Genomic DNA, 19,570 nt, shown 5'->3' with positions numbered 1-19,570 from the left:
GTCTTGTTCTTTCAAGCATGTTCTATCTTTTGCATAAGTGAGCTACATTTTTGGTCTGATACCTCCGAGTATTTGGAAATTTTATAGGCTTATTGGGAAAGTTTAGTACCTCCAAGTGTCGTGCATTTCGGGAACGTGTATTTATCTCCCGATTGTTCAAATTTTGAACTTGCGTGGTAGTATCGAGGATTTTTATCCGACATTTTTGAACTACTTAGTCTTTCCTAAGTAACTACCAGGTTTTTTCTTTGCCTATAAATAGACCCCCAACGCCCCTTGAGTGCATGAGATGGTGTGAGTGTTTTGAGCAACTTTGTGAGATTCAAGAGAGTAGGACTTTGAGTGTTAGCCCATCCCTTTCTTCAAACCATTCAGTCATGTTCATCTCTTTTTTCTTTGAGCTACAATTGTGAGAGAGATATTGAAGGTGTTACGGCCCAGGGGTGCCTCACATTATTGGTTGTTGACCCAATTAGGCCGGCTTGAGGTGCCCTAGGACGGTTTTTGCCCTGGGTCGTCATGCCAGCCCATGAGTTTTGCAAAAGGAAGATTCTAGATGCCTTACCGTTCAAGATAAGGAAGCCGGATCTGTGGACCCTTCTACTTATGTAGCCAGCTAGGAAACTGTAAACCCTCGGGTGTTAGTATCCTTTAAAAGTCGGGGTCGTGTTGGTTGATAGAATAACTTATCCCTCTATTGTAACATGTACTCTGCACACACCTATATATACGTCAATACAACACGAACAGGAGTAGGATTTCACCTCATATGGAGGGCTTACCTGGGTACATCTGGTCTTGTTTCCCCTCCGATCTACTCACCTCACTAGGAGACCGTATTGAGAGATGTGCTAAATTTTACTACGACAACGGTTGCCCGTGCAGGTCCCGCATGGTGAACTCAAAGATCAAATAGGATCGGTAGTTAATGCCGGCACGATCTCTGCATAGGGTCATATCTTTGTTTTTAGCGCCATGTGCTATGTCGCCAACTCAACATGGCACCTTGGCATAGTCGAGATTCCAGGCCAAACCGTTCAATTCGGCAAATCGTTACTAGTTTTGTTCTCTTTACTCGTATCCTTATTTCGGTATCTGTGGTCTTAATCACATTTGTCAAGACAGAAAATAATGATACCCTAATACCGAGTGGGTCCAAAGAGTATCTCTCTATCATCACAGGAGCAAATCTTAGTCTTGAACTATCGATACTGGGACGTACGCTTACCTGCAAATTCCTTCTATTCATATCTAGTAACCCCAAAGTAACCATCTGTATGTTAGTATACAATATTCTCATGATCTAAGGAACTAAGTAAATGTTAACACTTTAGATGAAAATGCCCACAACATAATAACGATGTGATCTCGCAGTAGTTCATAAGTTAGATCTACCCAACTCCATTTTATAATAACAAGGTGTTCTCATTATTTATAGCGTCCTAACAATGTTCATGATCAGGAAAACAAGATCATCATCAATACATGAGATAGCCTTAGATGGCATGACTAGGGATCATATTGGTGTTTATGTTTCTACACATGCAATTGGGTTTTTCTCCTAATCTCATATTCGAGAATCAATGCAATAACACAAAAAATATAAATTTAGTTATGAACATGAAAAATATAATATTCTCTCAAAGTTGGGTCAATTAATTTGTAGTAAAGTTGCATCAATTAATTTCGATCAGATGAAGTAATACATTTATTATTGCCTCTAAAGAATATTTAGAACATAAAATAGTTTCTGTTTAAGAAAATCATTGATCTAATGAAAAAAATGCATGTTTTTCGGGACCGGGCTCCTCCTGTGGTTTTATCTGATAGGAGATGATTTTGGACATAGTAGCAAAAACACAATACCTTTTTGTTTATCCTCCTAACTAATACCAAAAACAAATATCAAAACCACACACAACCTATGGCACAGAGCTCTGTGTACGATATTCTCATGGTCTAAGGAAGAACTATGCTCTCATTATTGATAGCATCGTAAGAATGTTCATGATCAAGAAAACAAGATCAGTGTCAATACTGAGCTAGTCTTAAAGGCATGACAACATATCTATTGGTGGTTATGTTTCTACACATGCAATTAAGTTTTCCTCCGAATCTCATATTCAAGAATCAATGCAATTATAACACGAAATATAAGCTTAATTATGGATATGAAAATATAATAGTCCCTCCATCCCACACTAGTATCAAAAAAACATCTTATATTATGGGACGAAGAGAGTAATACATTTATTATTACTTCTAGGATATATTTCTAACATAAAAGCAGTATGTGTTTAAGAAATCATCAATATAATTTAAAAATGCATGTTGGTCGGGCATGGGCCCATCCTTGCCACCATGTCTCTCCTACTGGTTTGATCTGAACTAAAACACTAGTTTGGTAGCACACGAGCTTGGACATATAGTAGCAAAAGCACAATACCATTTTGTTTATCCTCCTAATACTAGAACAAAAATATCAACATTACACACATCCCTCGGCACCGATCTCCACGAATGCCGCAACGAGCCTTGGCACCAGATTGGCGAGCGTGAACCTTAACCCAGGTGAGCACTGCCGCTCGCTACTCCTCTTGGTGGCACATGCCTCGCTACAAAGCGTTCCAACGTCGCATCCTTGAAGATATGCCTCGCATGCCCTAAGTATGAACCTCCCCCGGCGGCGGAAGTGGTCCCTGACAAACTCCTCGAACCCCAAAGGTGGTCGGCGCAGTAGATGGAGCATAGTTCGCAGGGTGAGTAGGTAGGCATTCTCGTTGTACGGCAAAGCGTTGCGGCAACCCTTTGGTGTGCCGACCAGAGCTTCGTACCCAGCCTCATTGTAGTAGGGCTGGTTGTTGAGAACGAGGCCCTGGATGGAGACTAGAACCTGGAGCAGGCTCGACGTCGCTGGTGACCAGATCTCCGTGCCCTCTCCGCCAAAGGTGTTGAGAAGGCTGAGGCACACTGTTCTAGAGGCATATAGATTAGGATTGAGACAGAGCCCGAACGAGTGATAGTACACCTGCGGCGGTGCGTCTAGGTAGGACGGTGGCAGCAGCAAGTCGAAGAAGAAGAGCCCGTCGTGATACGGTGTTCCGCTAGCGCCCACCATGACAGCCCGGAGCAGATCTATGCGGTTCTCGAATGCCCGCACGTAGATGGTATCTGCATAATTACACACAACAAAGTCAATTCGGTTCATAGGGCATGCTCGTTACATGCATGTGAAACCATAAAAAGTAGCTCCGGTACCTGGTAAGTTGTTCTCTAGTATTTTCCACTCTCTCTGCACTATCTTGACCCACTTTCCACGGCAGTCGCCCTGCGTTTCATGAATCACAGAGAGAAGAGCGTTAGTTGGACTTCTTAATCTTTTAATTTTAATTGCAGAAAAAGGCTAATCCTAACTTGTGGTTATTATAGGAATTTGGAGGTATACCATAGGAAAAAATGATGCATTCAAAATCACCACAAATAATACTCCCTCCGTTCAAAATTGTTGTCATGATTTTAGTTAAAATAGATTTTTTTTAAATCAACCACTCCCTCTGTAAACAAATATAGTGATCACGCTCTTATATTTCTTTACGAATGAGTACTAATTTTTTTTCTCGACGTAGCTATTTGTTCATAAACAGGTTTGAGTTGCTACCACTTATGACACGTGGTTTTCTCGACGTAGCTAAGTGGGTATAGGTTCTTTTGCCAACGAAATCAGATGCAGTTTTGCTATAGAAGAACCGGATTTGTGAACATCAGAGCTAATTGTCTGCATATCAGGAACGCAATTAACATTTGCTGGTGAACCATACCTGGTCCGCGGTGTCAAGGTAATGATGATCCGGAGGGCTATCTCCTACGTCAAAATGCAGAAAATGGAATGACTCCTCATTGCCGTTAGCATCTGCAGCCTCCTTCCCCTCACTGGCAGAATCGTCTCCGTCGACGACCTCCCTTGCGGCGCCATCCCTAGGATGGTCACCACCACCAGGTACCGTCTCGGGAGCTCCCACATTCTCTGCGGCTGCAGATAACTCGGAGCCTGATGATGACGGGGAAGACCAATCCGCTAGACACCTTTTACCTCGAGCTAACACATTGCTTGCCCATCCGATCACAAACGAGACGGCAGAACCCAGGTGGCCTGTTGTTATCGCGGCAGGGCCATCTCTACCCGCAGGATCCTGGTCGCCGTCGACGCCGATTGGGTTTTGTGGAACATTTTCCTAGAGTAAGAGTCCCATCACTTTATTAATTGAATCCATAATGCGTACAAGTAGAAAATGGAAATCTGCAACCACCCTAAAAAACTGGGTGTTCAGTTAACTACTCCCTCGGTAAAGAAAAATAAAATTGTTTAGATCACTATTTTAGTGATCTAAATAATCTTATATTTCTTAGTAGAGGAAGTATTTTTTAAATTGAGAAGCTCACCGTTATTGGGTTTCAATTAAGTGAAAACGAGAGCAAGGAGTTCCTCAATTTAAAAAAAAACAGTTAAATTGATATGAAAAATGTTTGGTGGCTGAAAGAATAGAGCCGACCGAGGTCCTGTTGTTTGCTAACAGTGAACAGATTAATGCTGTGTAGATAGATACCGTGTAGTCGGTAGCCGGTTCTTGGGGTGGATCAATGCCGTCGTCCTCCACCCAATCGCCCATTTCGGCCTCTAGGTCGTCGTAGTTCTGTTCGTTGATGGCACAGATCTCGTGGGGCAGCACCTGAAATGTTTCATGTCAAAAGAACTGTGAATGAATTGAGTAGAGAATGCATGCACGTACAAGTATAGCGGAAGGTACTAGTAAGTAGTAACAGAAGATAGCATTACCGTTGACGTGCTACCATCACCCCACTTGACTTGGACAAAGCCATCAGGCAGGTCTACCACACGCCCGACCCATGAAAGATCGGCTTTCTTCTCATGGTTGCCCTGTGACGGCGGTGCACTTGGGCCGTCAGTTGATCCTGATGGTAGCAGGCGAACAACGACATCTCCATAGTAAGCATAGTGTTCAGGCTCCCTTTCTAGGCTGTACGCGCTGACGGTATCATCGCAATCGATCTCTCTTGCTTGGCCGGGGCGCGACGCCGCTTTGAACCACGAGACGTGCACCATCTGGTCCTTGCAATCCAGGCTTGTCACGAAGCCCACACGCCTCGTCGCAGAAGCACCTGCGCCGTCATCGTCGCCGGTAACACCGATGGCAGCATCAGCAGGGGCATTTGCCGCGGGAAAGGCGTTGTCGACAACAAACTGGCCTGGGAGGAACTCTTGCTCGTTCAAGATGTTGAAGGGGACGAGGGATGTCGACGGTGCACCGAGCTGCCGTGTGCCGTCCTGCCACAACACGTCGACGGTGCTGCGGGTGCTAGCAACGCTCATGGGCAGCTGGTCCAACTCCACGTACCTCCCGACGTCCCGGCATCGCGTCCTCCTGTGCCCATCGAAGTAATCCTTCCTTAGCTGCTTCCGGTAAAACCTCATCTCCTGCTGCTGCTTTGTGGGACTGTAGTTGTGCTTGGTGATTCGCGCTCATCTTCTTCTGTCGTGTCACTGTCATACTCACATTCGTCGTCTGAACATGCGACGGGTTGATCCTCCTGGTGATTGCCATCATGAGCACAGGCCACATCGCCAGCACCCTTGTTGGTTTCGCCGGCGGCGGGAAGTGAGTCGTCACTGGTTTTTCGAAGGAAGCACGTGTCGGCTACGCCCCAGGTGCAGGCAGACGCGGAGCCAAAGAAGGTCAGATTGCCAGGGTTCTGATAGGCCGGGGGAGCAGACTCTTGAACAAGCTGTTGGTCGGTGCCGCCGTGCGCCGACGCGATCCAGTGGACGAGGGCGCCGGACATCTCGAGCTTGGTGACGGTGCCTGCTCTACGCTCCGGCCTCCAATGGCCGTTGAGCCACCGGGAGGGCTTGAAGACGGCACATGGGTCGCCGGTCACCCGCTGCCCCGGGTAAAAAGGGCTATTCATCTCAGGGCGGTAAAGGGCGTCGGCCTTGGCCACTGATCGTAGCATCTTGGACTCTGCGTCGGGGACCTTACACATGGCGCCATCGTCGAACAACACGTAGACATCAGTGGACACCTCGACGACCCGGCCAAGCCACGGCCCGGATACGACATAGTCGCCCAGGCTGAGTCCTTTAACGCGCCGCAGACGAGATGGTGGCACACCCTTGACGATCTTCGCCGGCTCGCCGCCGCGGACGGTGCGCTCGATCAGGTCGACCGCTACGGTGACGTTGGTGACGACGCCGATTTGACCGCCGAGGTCCGACGCGGATCCGACGACCTCGCCGGGGTAGAAGTAGCTTCTGTCGACGACGTTGACGTCGCAGGCTTTCCTGGTCACCACAGAGCCGTCGACGCAGAGAATCGCGACGGTCCCGACAGGGAGCGAGTCGTTGTGCACCCAGGTGTCCGGTACTACCAGGCCGCGGCTGCTAACCCCGTCGCTTTCATATCCAAAACTCACGAGGTCTAGCAGGTAAGTAGATCTTCGAAGGTTCTGCCACGACGTCCATCTCTTTTGGATCGAATTCCTCCTTACAAAGTTACCGACTAGATCCGTTGTAGACGGTTCGCGCAAACACCCGGTGCAGATGGTCAAGGCAACACGTAAAAAGCACAATACAACTCGACCCGAGCATACATCGCTGCTTATACCGGGTAAGGAAGTTATAACCAGGGAATTAAACTCTTCGTATACTAGACAGACTCGTTTTCCTTGAAAAGTAAGCCTCCAAGTTTGCATCCAAGTTGAGGTTGTGTCCAGGGCTGGTCCTGACACATCAGCGGTCTATACACAAGGACCCGGGTAAGGAGAGCTTGTGGTTGGCGCCACAAATCTCGCAAACCAGGACATCCGACAAAATAGCTGTCGGTTTACGGGGTGGAGGCTGTTTTGCCGGCCCGAATAGATCCCGCAAATTTGACCATCCTGATTTTTTTTGTCTTAGATATGTGGGTCCATTTTCTTCATATCTATGGGATTCCCCTCGTTTTTGTCGGCTCCCCTTTCCCTTGGCACGAACTTCTTTCCGCTTGCTTCCGTTCCCGCCTCCACTCTCCGCCGCCGCCACCACACATCCCCGCCGGTTCTCGCTGCCCCGCGCCGTATCCATTCCACCAAGTTTGAGTGCGGGGGTGCCAATTTGTGTTTGCGGGCTCGCTGCCACCACCGGCGCCATGGATCCCCGGAGCTTGGCGCGTGGCCTTGTAGCCGGCGGATCCGGTTGGTTCCAGCGTTGGTGAGCCTCGGAATTAGTCGGGGTCGCCCACGAGCGCCGGAGGACGGGATTTCGGCCGGCGGGGAAGAAGAAACGGCTGGCGAATTTGCTTTAGTCGACAGGGAAGAAGAAAGGGTTGTCGGATTTGCTTCGGCAGGCGGGGATGAAGGAAGGGCTGTCAGATTTGCTCCGGCTTGCAACTATACCGTCAACGGCCATGAGTATACCATGGGGTACTATCTTGCTGACGGTATCTATCCTTCCTTGTCAACATTTGTGAAGAGCATTAGTGACCCCAAAATTAAGAAACACAAAAATTTTGTCGAAAGGATATTAATAGGGCATTTGGTGTGTGGCAAGCTCGGTTTGCCATTGTTCGAGGTCCTTCTCGCTTCTGGATAAAAAATCCCTCAAAAACATCATGACTGGTTGTGTAATTTTACACAATATGATCATCGAGGATGAGAGGGATCTGGACTTGGAGTACAATTATGACAATGTTGGTAGCCGTGTGAAGCCTGCCAGGGACATAGATGAGATCACTACATTTCTTAAGACCTACTGGAAGATCGAGGACCGTGATTCACACAACCAACTCAAGCTTAAACTTATTGAGCATCGTTGGCAACTCTATGTGGGGAGATAGAATCCCAATTTTATTCATGTATTTTTGTGTGATTTGAACAATTTGGTGTTGTAATAATTATTCAAATTTAAACATTTGATGTAATGAAAACGATAGTGGTATTTTGAATTGCTTTTCAGACCATTTATATTCATATGTTTAATTTATAATATGATTTCATTCTTTTTTATTTGTTGAATCCTCTAATTTACGAAGCTATACAAGATTTGCGGTACTGCGAGCCCTCTGGCGCGGAACAGACCCCGTAAATATGTCTAGCAAAATATTTGCGGGACGGGTTACAGGATCAGTTCCGTAGGAGGGTTCGCGCTACTGTAAAAAAGTTTTGCATGCGCCCTTAAACGGTATTGGCGGGATGGACATTTACCAGATCTGCTAAAAATGCTCTTAAGCGCCGCAAGGACTAGTTGCCGCTCACGCGCTCCGTAGTGGGCCATGGTCAATATAGCTCGCTCAACCGCTCCTCTCGCTCTCGATTTGACCTTGCGAACTAATCATTCAGTCCATCCAGCAATTTTTTCTCTTGCAACCACGTAAAAAGTTCATGAATTTGAAAATAGTTCACCAATTTGAAAAAATGTTCACAAAATTTAAAAAGTTCGTGAATTTTCAATTTTGTACTTGAATTTGGAAAAAGTTTAAAGATTCAAAAAAATCATGGATTTGAAAAAAGTTCATCAATTTTCAAAAAAAAAAGAGAATTTGAAAAAAGGTCATCAACTTTGAGAAAAAAAACAAGGATTATAAAAAAACAAATCTCAGATTTGCAATTTTTCACAATTTTGAAAAAATGAAAATTTTAAAAAACTTCATCGATTTTGACAAAAAGTTCATAGATTTGAGAAAAGTTTGCGATTTTGAAAAATAGGGTCACTAAAAGAGTTGCAAAAAACAAAAAAAAGTTCAAGGATTTAAAAAAGTTTCACTGGAAATTTAGCAAGGAACCAAAAAAAGATCAGTGATTTGAAAAAAGTTCATGCAAATTTAAAAACGTTCATGCATTTTAAAAAAAATAGGGAAGTGAAAGAGAAAATAAAAAACCAGGTAAAATCATGAAGAAACGGCATAAGAAAACAGAAAAAAAAAACTATAGTGATCTTTGTAGTGTTACAAGTTGAGACAAAACAAAGAAAAACTGTAGTATGTCACATAACGTGAGCTGTCCCAGTTGGTCTTTTGGTTAGAATTGAGCCGACATGTTCGGATATGGAATACATCATACACCTATTTTTTTTGAACTTTGAAGAATCGTAAACAAGCATAAATGGGCCAAGCCCAAGCCGGGGGAAGTGCGTCGGTTTGTAAAATAGCCTTCGATGGGCGCTAAGGGCGCCAAATAGGAAATGGGTACGATAATCAGCTATCTTTCACCCTGCGAAGACCCAGGATCAAACAAATCATTCCCCAGGGCAGCAGTAGACACGGTGAACTTCCAGATCGAACATAGAAACTTGCGAGCTCCTATATGCCCCACTTTGCGGCAAATGGATGCTCCTTCGCACAGGATACACATATGACTGGCCGGCCTATTGCGTAAGCTCCCGATGGTACCGTAGCGCAACAGGAAAAAAATCACAAAAAGCAGGGGGGGGGTAATGAAGTGCTGCTGATAACCATGGCAGCTGACGATTGTAAGTGACTGCTTCGCAGCGCTAACGTCTAAGAACTAACTATGGTGCCAGAACTCAATACTTCCTGATTTTATATGAACAATTCCTGGAAATCGTAAACAATTTCTAAAAGGTAAGTAATGTTTCAAAGTTCGAACATTTTTTGAACAACACAAACCAATTTTGAAATTCATTTTTTTAAGAAAGGGACATTATTGAAATTGTTAACAATTTTTGGAATCCCAGATATTTCATTTTCCAACAGTTGAACATTTTTTGAACACCTGAACATTTATTTAACAAAGCAAACTAATTTTTAAATTCACATTTTTTACAACAATATTTTTGAAATTGATAACAATTTTTGTAACTCCCGAATATTTTCCCAATTCTGAACAATGTTTTGAACATGTTGAGATTTATTTAATAAATAAAATAAATTTCCAAATTTTGAACTTTTTTAACAAACTAAAACAAATAAAAAATGATCATTTCTTATTGAAATTTTCTAAAATTCTGAGCAAATTTGAAACCCCTGAATTTTTTTTGAAACCTAAACATTTTTTGAAATTATCGAATGTTTTTCAATCTGTGAACAAATCTTGAAAAGGAGGAACAATTTTTGGAATTCAAAACAAATTGAAACCACGATCATTTTTGGAAAACTCCTGGGCTTATTTTAAATTTACGAACAAATTTAAGAAAATGGGAACATTTTTGGAAAGAAAATCATATTTTAGAATCATGAACATTTTTTGAGCGTAATGTTTTTGAATATTTTGAACAAAAAATAAAAAATATAACAATTTTGAAATTCTGAATTCAAAAGTTCTCGAAAATAAAATGAAATTTGAAATAGAAAAAGGAAAAAATAATAGGAATAGAAATGGAAAAATGGAAAATAAAACTTGAAAGGGATAAAGAAGAAAAGAAACATAAATAAGAGAAAATTTGAAATGCAAAAATCTCTACTATCTAAAAGAAACGTAGTGTTCCATTTCCCCTCTTACGTTTCCCGCTTCGTCAAGCCTCTCGTACGACCCCCTCACCCCCCGATTTTCTTTCCCCTGTCCCAGTCCCACCTCTCGTACGACCCACTCGATTTTCTTCCCCCCTCTGGCCTACTCCTCACGTCGGCGTCCCTCGCCACCGCTGCTGACCTCCAGCCGTCGTCCAGTAACCTCTCCCGCGCGCCCTATCTCTCTTCTTCTCCCTTCTCCCTTCCTTCAGCGTGTTTGGTTGGGTGGAATTGGAGGTAGGGAAAGGGAGTTTACGGGAGATGGGAGGTAGAATCCTTTGTTTGGTTCGTGGACATGGGAGTTGAAGTGGGTAGGCGAAGGGGAATTAAAATGGTCAACTCCCCCAGATCTCTTCCCTGGTGCGACCTGGCAATTCAGTCGGGGATAGGGAATTAGGAAACAATCGTTCTGTTGCACACGGCTGAGATAAAAAAAGGGCCAGTAAATTCCCATCTCACAACCAAACGTGGGATGGGGACTGATAATCCATTTGCCAAGCCTAATCCCTCAATAAATTCTCGCATCTAAACTCCCATTCCCTTTCCTTATATTTGCCAAACACGCTGTCTCTCTCTCACACAAATCTTGTCTCTTTCTGTTTCAGAAACAACAGCACCATGGATCTCGATGTGGAGCTCCACTACGGCCCGATTTGACCTGGGAGCGACCAGATCCGTGCGTCTCCGCCTCGCTCCACGTGCCTCCATGGTCTGCCGTCTTCCCGAGCGCTGGCGCCGCGCGACCAGATTCGTGCGTCTCCGCCTCGCTCCACGCGCCTCCATGGTCCGCCGTCTTCCCGACCGCCGCCGCCGCACTCAGCCGCCGCTGTCCCATGCCATGGTCGCCTCCCTCCAGAACGACGTGCCGTGGTCGCCTCCCTGCCTCTCCCGCAAGTGGGCCTCTGCGTTTCTTTGCTTTTTTTCAGGACACTAGGTGCCGGGTAAGGTGACCCAAGTCTATTGCTTTCAGTTATTCAATGGTGTTCATATTGCATATTGCTATCAGATATGCCATTGCCTGTAGTGGCAAGCTCGAATGCCATGTTTGCATGTTTATTTGATTCAAGTGTATAGATAAGGGGTAAACTGAACCATGCTAATTCGCTACCAGGTTGGAGTTTTGGGACCGGATGCGCCAATAACAAGGGACCAAGGTGATGAACTAACGGCACGGGCAGAATGATTCTTCAGGTACCAACATAGTCGTCGACTAGAGAATTAAGTTAACTGTTTGATTTACTTGAAGCTCCAAATTGTAGTTATTTTATCCATTCACTAATTTGGTATAATCCTAATCTAGGAGGATTATCACTGTATGATATGAGATCAGGAGATTTAGCAATGATAAAACTCTGACATTGGATGGTTCTTTTCTGAAGTACAGTTGTAAGATCTATGATTCTAGCTTCGACCTTTAACTGGACAGTACGAATTGGACATATAATTGGTAAATTATGCACAAGATATTCTGTTGTCTTTTGTTCTCCAATCAGATTCATCTAGCTCTTTGTTGACTTTCTAATTGTTCTACCCTCTACCTCTGAAACAAATTTGGTGATTTCTGCTATGATAGTTTCCAGAATAGTTTGGCCCTCGAGACACTTCCACTGTTTGGCGTCTATTGATTATTATTGGAATTGGTTCGACAAACTGTGTATATGTGACAAATTTATTAACATACTGACCCAGCCTAATAATACGACAAACTGCTGCCTCTCCTCTCTGCTCCTTGCTGCCTATGGCTGTTCCATCTCTCCTAGCGCTGCTGCTGCACTTCTTCTGAAGCTCTTCTCAACCCCGTTGCTTAAGTTCTTCTCTAAACTCCAACCTGCGGCTGTCCCATCTCTCCTAGCGCGGTTGCTGCTTCTCTCTCTCAATTTTTTTGTAATTCTGTGAACCGTTGTTGTGCGGTTATATGGTTTGTGGTATTTGCTTGAGTGAACCTGTAAGGTTTGTACCTTATGCAAAGTGCTAGCACCTACATATTATCCAAAATTTTCTTCTAAATGTCATGAGGCATGAGCCACAAATTTTCTCAAGAATGACCCTTGGTATATATAAGGCATGCATGCAATTTTAATAATACTCTTTTGGCTCTCACTTATCTGTTGCCTTAGAGCATCGTATAATATAGAAGAGTCAATCAAACAAAGCTCTTTCAATATCGGACAAAATATTTGTTGCCTGATTTATTTATAAGAAAATTCTTCTGTGTATTTAGTTACATGATTTTAATTTGATTGTCTTCTTCCATCTTATTTTTGCTGACTATGATATTTCCTTAGGTTCACCTTGACATTCACTGCCCGTGTAAGAGCTTAAGTAACTTGATGTTGTATCATCAGAATATGTAGCCTGGCTCAGTTTTTTTGTCTATACATACACTTCAATTCCTTGCTCGCACTGAAATCCCTCTTTGTCATAGGATGAATCAGAAACTGAAGATGATGATACAATGGACACAAAAGAAGCTTCCTCTGTCCTCATCGCTGCACTGTAGTCTTTCAGCCAAGCTCTGGTGAATGATGACGGAGAAAAAGATATCGCGACAGAGGTTCATGTCTTCTTGCGTCCAACCCTAGATCACAGGGGCTCTCTTATCAGCAAAATAGCTACTCTAGATGCGCAGATGACGATCTAGCCGCGGTTGTGCTTTATCTCGTCGGGACGAAATAGCCCTGACTTGTCCCTGCCGCCGCCGGTAGAGGCTACTTTCCATAGGCCTAGGTGAGCATCCATGTCTAATGGTGCGAATTTAGTCTGGTTCCATGAGCACTTCGTTCCCCGCCATGCAATCTTTGTTGATTCGGAAAGATGGGAGCTGTCTGTTTAGCTAATTCAATCTGCCATTGATCATGCTAATTTTTGTTATATAGGAAACAACATGGACATGCTGCCCTTTTTCCCAATCAAAATACTTCTGTGTGGAGAGCTCGGGCGTCGGTGGCTGTGTCGAAGCAGAGCTCGGTCATCGGTGACAGCACGGCCGGCTGATTTGCGACTGGTCGGATGGCGAGCTTCACATACCTGTGCGCGTACGCGTGGGTAACACACTATATTGGCCGCGCAAGAGCAAGTTCACAGGTGGTAAACTATATTCGTGATTTATGTTCACAGGTGATCTTGTACAGTACCATAGCTGAATCCTAATTTGTGTCATTTGTTTGTAGTGATTGCAAGGGAAGAGATGTGCTGCACTTATGTCTGTAATCAGGGCAGATCCATATCCATTATATGCATATTTTGTTAGTACTATTGTAATTTAGCAAGTTCTTGTTCTTTCCGTAAGTTGTTTGCTGAACATTTCATGCCGCCTTGAGCATGCAAAAGTACTTCTGAATTTTGCATGATATTTTGTTAGTCATAAATCACGTCACACACCACATCTATTTTTTTTATTTTGGTAGTTTAAAAATAACTATTCTAAATGTTCTTTTAATAACTATTTTAAATGTACTATAGACCGAAGTCAGAATATTGGTAAGCTCATTCTTTTTGTAAGCTATGGAGATGAATTTGATGAGTTGTGTGAAGATGAAAGGAAGCTGATGGAATATACTTTGATTAGCAGTGACCTTGGAGAGCGAATGGTGCCCCTACATAGACTTTTTTGGTTAGAGAAAAGATCACAGTGGACACAACTGCAGAAGCAGCGATTCAATGTTTTATTCAGTTTAACCATGACTATTCTTTTCATTCAGATATGCTATGAACTAAATTATGTATCTTCTTCGCCCTTGAATTGGATAATTACCGTGGTTTCATCTTATGACTCAGATATGCACAAGGAATTGAATAGTGCTGTTTTTTTAATCATAATCTGTCCACCGACAATGCATAGGAAAGTAGATATGAAGGACTATTTTATGCCATTTGATTGGAACACTAAACTAGGTTTTGTTGGTTCTTGAGTGAAAAGATAGTTGATGGTGGAACAAGGTGCCCCAGATTAATTAGGAAATGAGAAAGTTGCATTTTGGTGATCCTATTTCTTTCTCTCCATAGCAATGCATGTGGGTTTAACGATATACATCTATATATGTCTATTTCATCAACTAATACATGTATTGCACATGTTTTATACTATACCAATAGGAAGGTAAAGAGCTCTTGGTTGATTTATTTTTGAAAGCATAACCTAAATATATCACCAATGCATAAATGACTATTGTTCTCCCATTGCAACGCACGGGCAATTACCTAGTTATAGAAAAAACCGGTTTGGAACCTCTAGAGGGAAATCCCTATTGCCCGCTCGCTGCGGCAGAATGTCCGGCTACCGCACAGGGCAGCGCAGCGAGCGACAAACCTGGGCCGGCCCACTTATTCATAATGCGTCCAACCGGTTTTGGGAACCTCCCTGAACCGTGTTGTTTCCTGTATCGTTTTTATCTGGTTCTTTTTCGGCTTTCTATTGTTTTTCCATTTCTATTTTTTCGTTTCTGTTTTTTTTTCATTTTTTCGTTTTTTGTTTTTCGTTTCATTTTCTTTTTCAAGTTTTTTTTCTTTCTCAGAACTTGTTCGCAGTTTTACAAAATGTTTATGATTTTCTTTTTATTTCTTTTTCTTTTCTTCTCTTTTTAAAAAAAATCAAAAATTTTAAATTTTGTTCGTGTTTTCAAAAAATGTTCAGTTTTTGAAAAAATATTCTCAAAATTCAAAATCTGTTCTCGTTAGACAAAAAGTACAAAACTTTCGAAATTCAGAAAATGTCCCGGATTTCAATTTTTTGTTCACATATTCAAAAAAGTTCGCGCTCCCAAAATTTTTCGGGATTTTTCAAAATTGTTCTCCATTTCAAAATATGTTCTCAAAATTCAAAAAATGTCCTTATTTTGAAAAATTGTCCATGCTTCCAAATTTTTTCAGGATTTTTCAAAATTTGTTCTCAAGATTCAAAAAATGTTTGGGAACTGAAAAAAAGTGTTCCAGCTTTCCTAATTTGTTCACAAATTCAATAATAGTTCATGTTTTTCAATTTTTCTCACAAATTGGAAAAATGTTCTGGAAATTTTAAAAAGTAAACATTTTTATTTTTTGTTCACAAATTCAAGAAATGTTCCCCTTTTTCAAATTTGTTCACATCATCAAAATGTTCCTGTTTTACAAAAAATGTACGAAAATTCGGAAAATGTTTTTATTTTGAAGAAAATATTCATAATTTCGAAAAATTCAGTTGTAGGAGGTCGTCGATTCGACCCAATAAATGGACTGTAGTTTTTAGGATTTTTTGCGAATTAATGTTTAAGTTTAGTCTCTGTCTTATACGTCTTTAACTGTCGCGCTACTAATTAAACATGAGATGGTCTATGGCGCATTGGTTTGCGCGGCATGCCAATTAGTGCGAAGTCTAGTGTTCAAGTTAAAGTGCTAGCGCGATTTTCCTTTTTGTGATTTTTTCATCTCGGGAACGTGCCACCGCATGCCACTGTAAATGGGCCCGCCCAGGCTAGCCGCTCCTGTGCGAAGCGCCGGCACTTTGCCGCAGCGAGCGGCCTATAGGAGCTCCCCCTCTAGAGGGTTCCCAAAATCGATATCCTATAGCACGGTAATCCTGTTGAAAGTGGGCCAGCCGATGTTGTTCGCTCACACCTGTTCCATATTCGTTTCACCGACAGTTTGTCGTAGTAAGCGTCAAATAGGATATTCCTACAAACTTGTCCCTACAAAAAAAGTCACTAGCCGATAGGAAAAATGAATTGGGCCAAAAAAGGCCCAGATTGGAGCACAGAAGTAGCAGGTCTTCAAACATATAAAGGCTACTTTTGCCATGATGAATACCTATTACTCTAAAAAAATGATGCTGCTACGTTGAAAGCTATTGTTTGTCGAGAGGCTTTATCTCTAGCGGAGGATGTTATGCTTCAGAATTTTGTCATTGCCTCATATTCGAAGCAGATTGTCAAGTATATAGAGAAAGGAAGCCACTAAGTATATGGGAACATCATTAGTGAGATCAATAGGAGGTTTCAAAGGTTTAATTGTACTTTTTCCTTTGATGGTCGAGCTGCTAATAGCAACGACGATAGGTTAGCCAAGTTCTCGCATTCTCTTGATCATGATATATAGTATAAAAAAATGACATGATATATAACAAGAAATGCCATGTTGCTACATTAAAAAATTCATCATGACCAAAAGAACAAATAAATCATGATTTTTCTTCTTCTCTCAAACGCATGGCAACTATTTGAAAACGCCTAGCCATATGTTTACACCATTGTACAATATTTCTTTGTCTGCAATTTTGCTGGCAAAAACTAGATAGTGGACCAAGGAACCTCCATATTTTTCTGTTATGCTTTTTATGGCATGGCAAAATTTAGTTTCATAGATTTCTGAAGACCATGGCAATTTTGAATGCATTACAAAATGTGGCTGGACAAAATTAAAAGATTTGCGCAATAAAATTTGCCATGATACTTTCAAAAGAACATGTAGAGTTGTCGTGGTAGCCTAAAAAATAATTTTAAAAAATCATGGTAAAAAATACAATAAATTTTCCATGGAGAATGCAAAAATTTTTTTGCAATGAGAAACAATTATTGAGATGTGGTATGAAACTTAAGTGTGCCCATGGCAAAAACATGAGAAATTTTGCCGTGGGTCGTTTGCCACTATTATCTAGTGTAACTAATATAATTGTCATGGCCTAAATACTAAGATTGCCATGCTACATACACTAAAACTACCACTTTTGCGATGGTGTGTGAAACAAAATTGTCATGTTTCAAACAGACAAATGACCGTGTTCTAAAAATTATTCACCGTGGTCCATTAAAGTAAAAGAAAAGCCATGGCACAAAAAGTAAAATTCACCATGGTCCAAATATAAAATTTTCCATGGTAACAAAAATAAATTTGCCAGGGCAAAAAAAGTTTGCCATGATTAAAAATAAATTTGCCATGGTAACAAACAAAGTTTGCCGTGGTTAAAAAAAGGAATTTGCCATGATACATACGGTAAACTTTTCATGGCAAACAAATTTGCCATGTTCCCAATTTTTTTTACCTTTGGTAAATTATTCACCATGGTCTAGAAACTAAAATACCATGGTACAGATAATAAATTGGCCATGGTCAAAACCTAAAGTTCCCGTGACAAAATCATCATGAGAGGTAACTATGAAGTTCATATTTAGCTCTCTGAAACCATGGCAACTTTGGAAAATATGTAGACACAATGAAGAGCAAATCAAAAATTGATTGTTTGAACTAAAATTGGTTGATTGCAGCAGCAGGAGCAACAACACTAAAGTTGACCTGAGACGTGTGTTTGATTTGCGAAGCATATGCAAGTGGAAATGTGCGACTTGTGAACATTATAGACACATGCAAAATTTCACAGTTTCACGCACATTTCACGAGTAGAGATGAAGATAAAGGTTGTGACGGAGTGAAATACCGTCAGATCCCTTGGTAGGGTTCACGATGAGGTGGGAAGTACCGGAACGAAGAGCAAACTGTCATGGATGCATTTTGCCCTCTGAAAAAGCTGATCGCACGGGAGAGATTATCCATGCTCTAATTATATTGACCGGAAACTCAAATACATGTGTGAATACATAGACAACAACATGTCCCTAGTAAGCCTCTACCAGACTTGCTCGTTGATCAAAGATGGCTATGGTTTCCTAGCCATGGACATGAGTTGTCATTTGATAATGGGATCACATCATTAGGAGAATGATGTGATGGACAAGACCATAGCATATGATCGTGTCAAGTTTATTGCTATCATTTTCTGCATGTCAAGTATATGTTCCTATGACCATGAGATCATGCAACTTTCTGACACCGGAGGAGTACCTCGTGTGTACCAAACGTCGCAACGTAACTGGATGACTATAAAGGTGCTCTACAGGTATCTTCGAGGGTGTCTGTTGAGTTGGCATGGATCAAGACTGGGATTTGTCACTCCGTATGATGGAGAGGTATCTCAAGGCCCACTCGGTAATACAACATCACAATAAGCTTGCAAGCAAGGTGACCAATGAGTTAATCGCGGGATCTTGTATTACAGAACGAGTAAAGAGACTTGCCGGTAACGAGATTGAACTAGGTATGGTGATACCGATGATCGAATCTCGGGCAAGTAACATACCAATAAACAAAGGAACTATATACAGGATTAGCTGAATCCTTGACATCGAGGTTCGACCGATAAGATCTTCGTAGAATATGTGGGAACCAATATGAGCATCCAGGTCCCGCTATTGGTTATTGATCGTAGAGGTGTCTCGGCCATGTCTACATAGTTCTTGAACCCGTAGGGTCTACACACTTAATGTTTGGTGACGATATAAGTATAGTTGAGTCATTATGGTGGTTACCGAAGGTTGTTCGGAGTCCCGGATGAGATCTCGGACGTGACGACGAACTCCAGAATGGTCCGGAGGTGAAGATCGATATATTGGACGAAGGATATTGGAGTCCAGAATTGTTTTGTGGGTACAAGGTGATGACGAGCGTCACTGAAAGGAGTTTCGGAGGCCCCGACAAGTGTTGGGGGGCCTTATGGGCCAAGGGAGGGGGCACACCAGCCCACTAAGGGGTTGTGCGCTCCTCCCACCTCATCTCACATAACCAGAAGAGGAGGGACGCCTCCCCTAGGGCAGCCACCCCCTCCTGGCTTGGGGGCCAAGTATCCTAGGGGTGGGGGGCGCCCAAACCCATCTAGGGTTTCCCCTGTGGCCGTCGCCCCTCCCCTAGGGAAACCCTAGGGCGCCTCCTCCTCCCCTTCCCCCTATATATAGAGAGGGGGAGAGAGGGCAGCCGCACCCAATCCTAGCCGTGGCGCTGCCCCCTTTTCTCTCTCTCTCTCTCGGTCTTTTCCTTCTCCGCGTAGTGCTTAGCGAAGCTCTGCCGCAATTCCTCCACCACCGCCGCCGCCATGCCGTCATGCTGCCGGAGGACTCGAGCTTCTACTTCACCATCACTTGCTGGATCGAGGAGGTGAAGTCGTCATCAAGCAGTACGTGTGTTGAACGCGGAGGTGTCGCCCGTTCGACACTTGGATCGGGAGTTCACGTGACGAATCGTGATTGGATCGC

The 19,570-nt window shown here is 42.8% G+C and overlaps 1 long non-coding RNA gene and 1 pseudogene across 1 annotated transcript; one reads left to right on the top strand and one right to left on the bottom strand.

The window, feature by feature from the left end:
• Nucleotides 1-2,371: 2,371 nt before the first annotated feature.
• Nucleotides 2,372-6,538, bottom strand: LOC123041775 (probable ubiquitin-conjugating enzyme E2 23; annotated as a pseudogene).
• A 4,225-nt stretch (nucleotides 6,539-10,763) lies between these two features.
• On the top strand, nucleotides 10,764-13,900 carry LOC123046297 (uncharacterized). The gene is made up of 5 exons (XR_006422113.1): nucleotides 10,764-11,458; nucleotides 11,629-11,708; nucleotides 12,943-13,244; nucleotides 13,394-13,601; nucleotides 13,688-13,900. It is a non-coding gene; the product is annotated as an uncharacterized lncRNA (long non-coding RNA).
• Nucleotides 13,901-19,570: the final 5,670 nt, after the last annotated feature.

The sequence above is a fragment of the Triticum aestivum genome, chromosome 2B, assembly GCF_018294505.1.
Source record: "Triticum aestivum cultivar Chinese Spring chromosome 2B, IWGSC CS RefSeq v2.1, whole genome shotgun sequence".
NCBI lineage: Eukaryota > Viridiplantae > Streptophyta > Magnoliopsida > Poales > Poaceae > Triticum > Triticum aestivum.
This window is presented reverse-complemented; position numbering and strand designations above follow the sequence as displayed.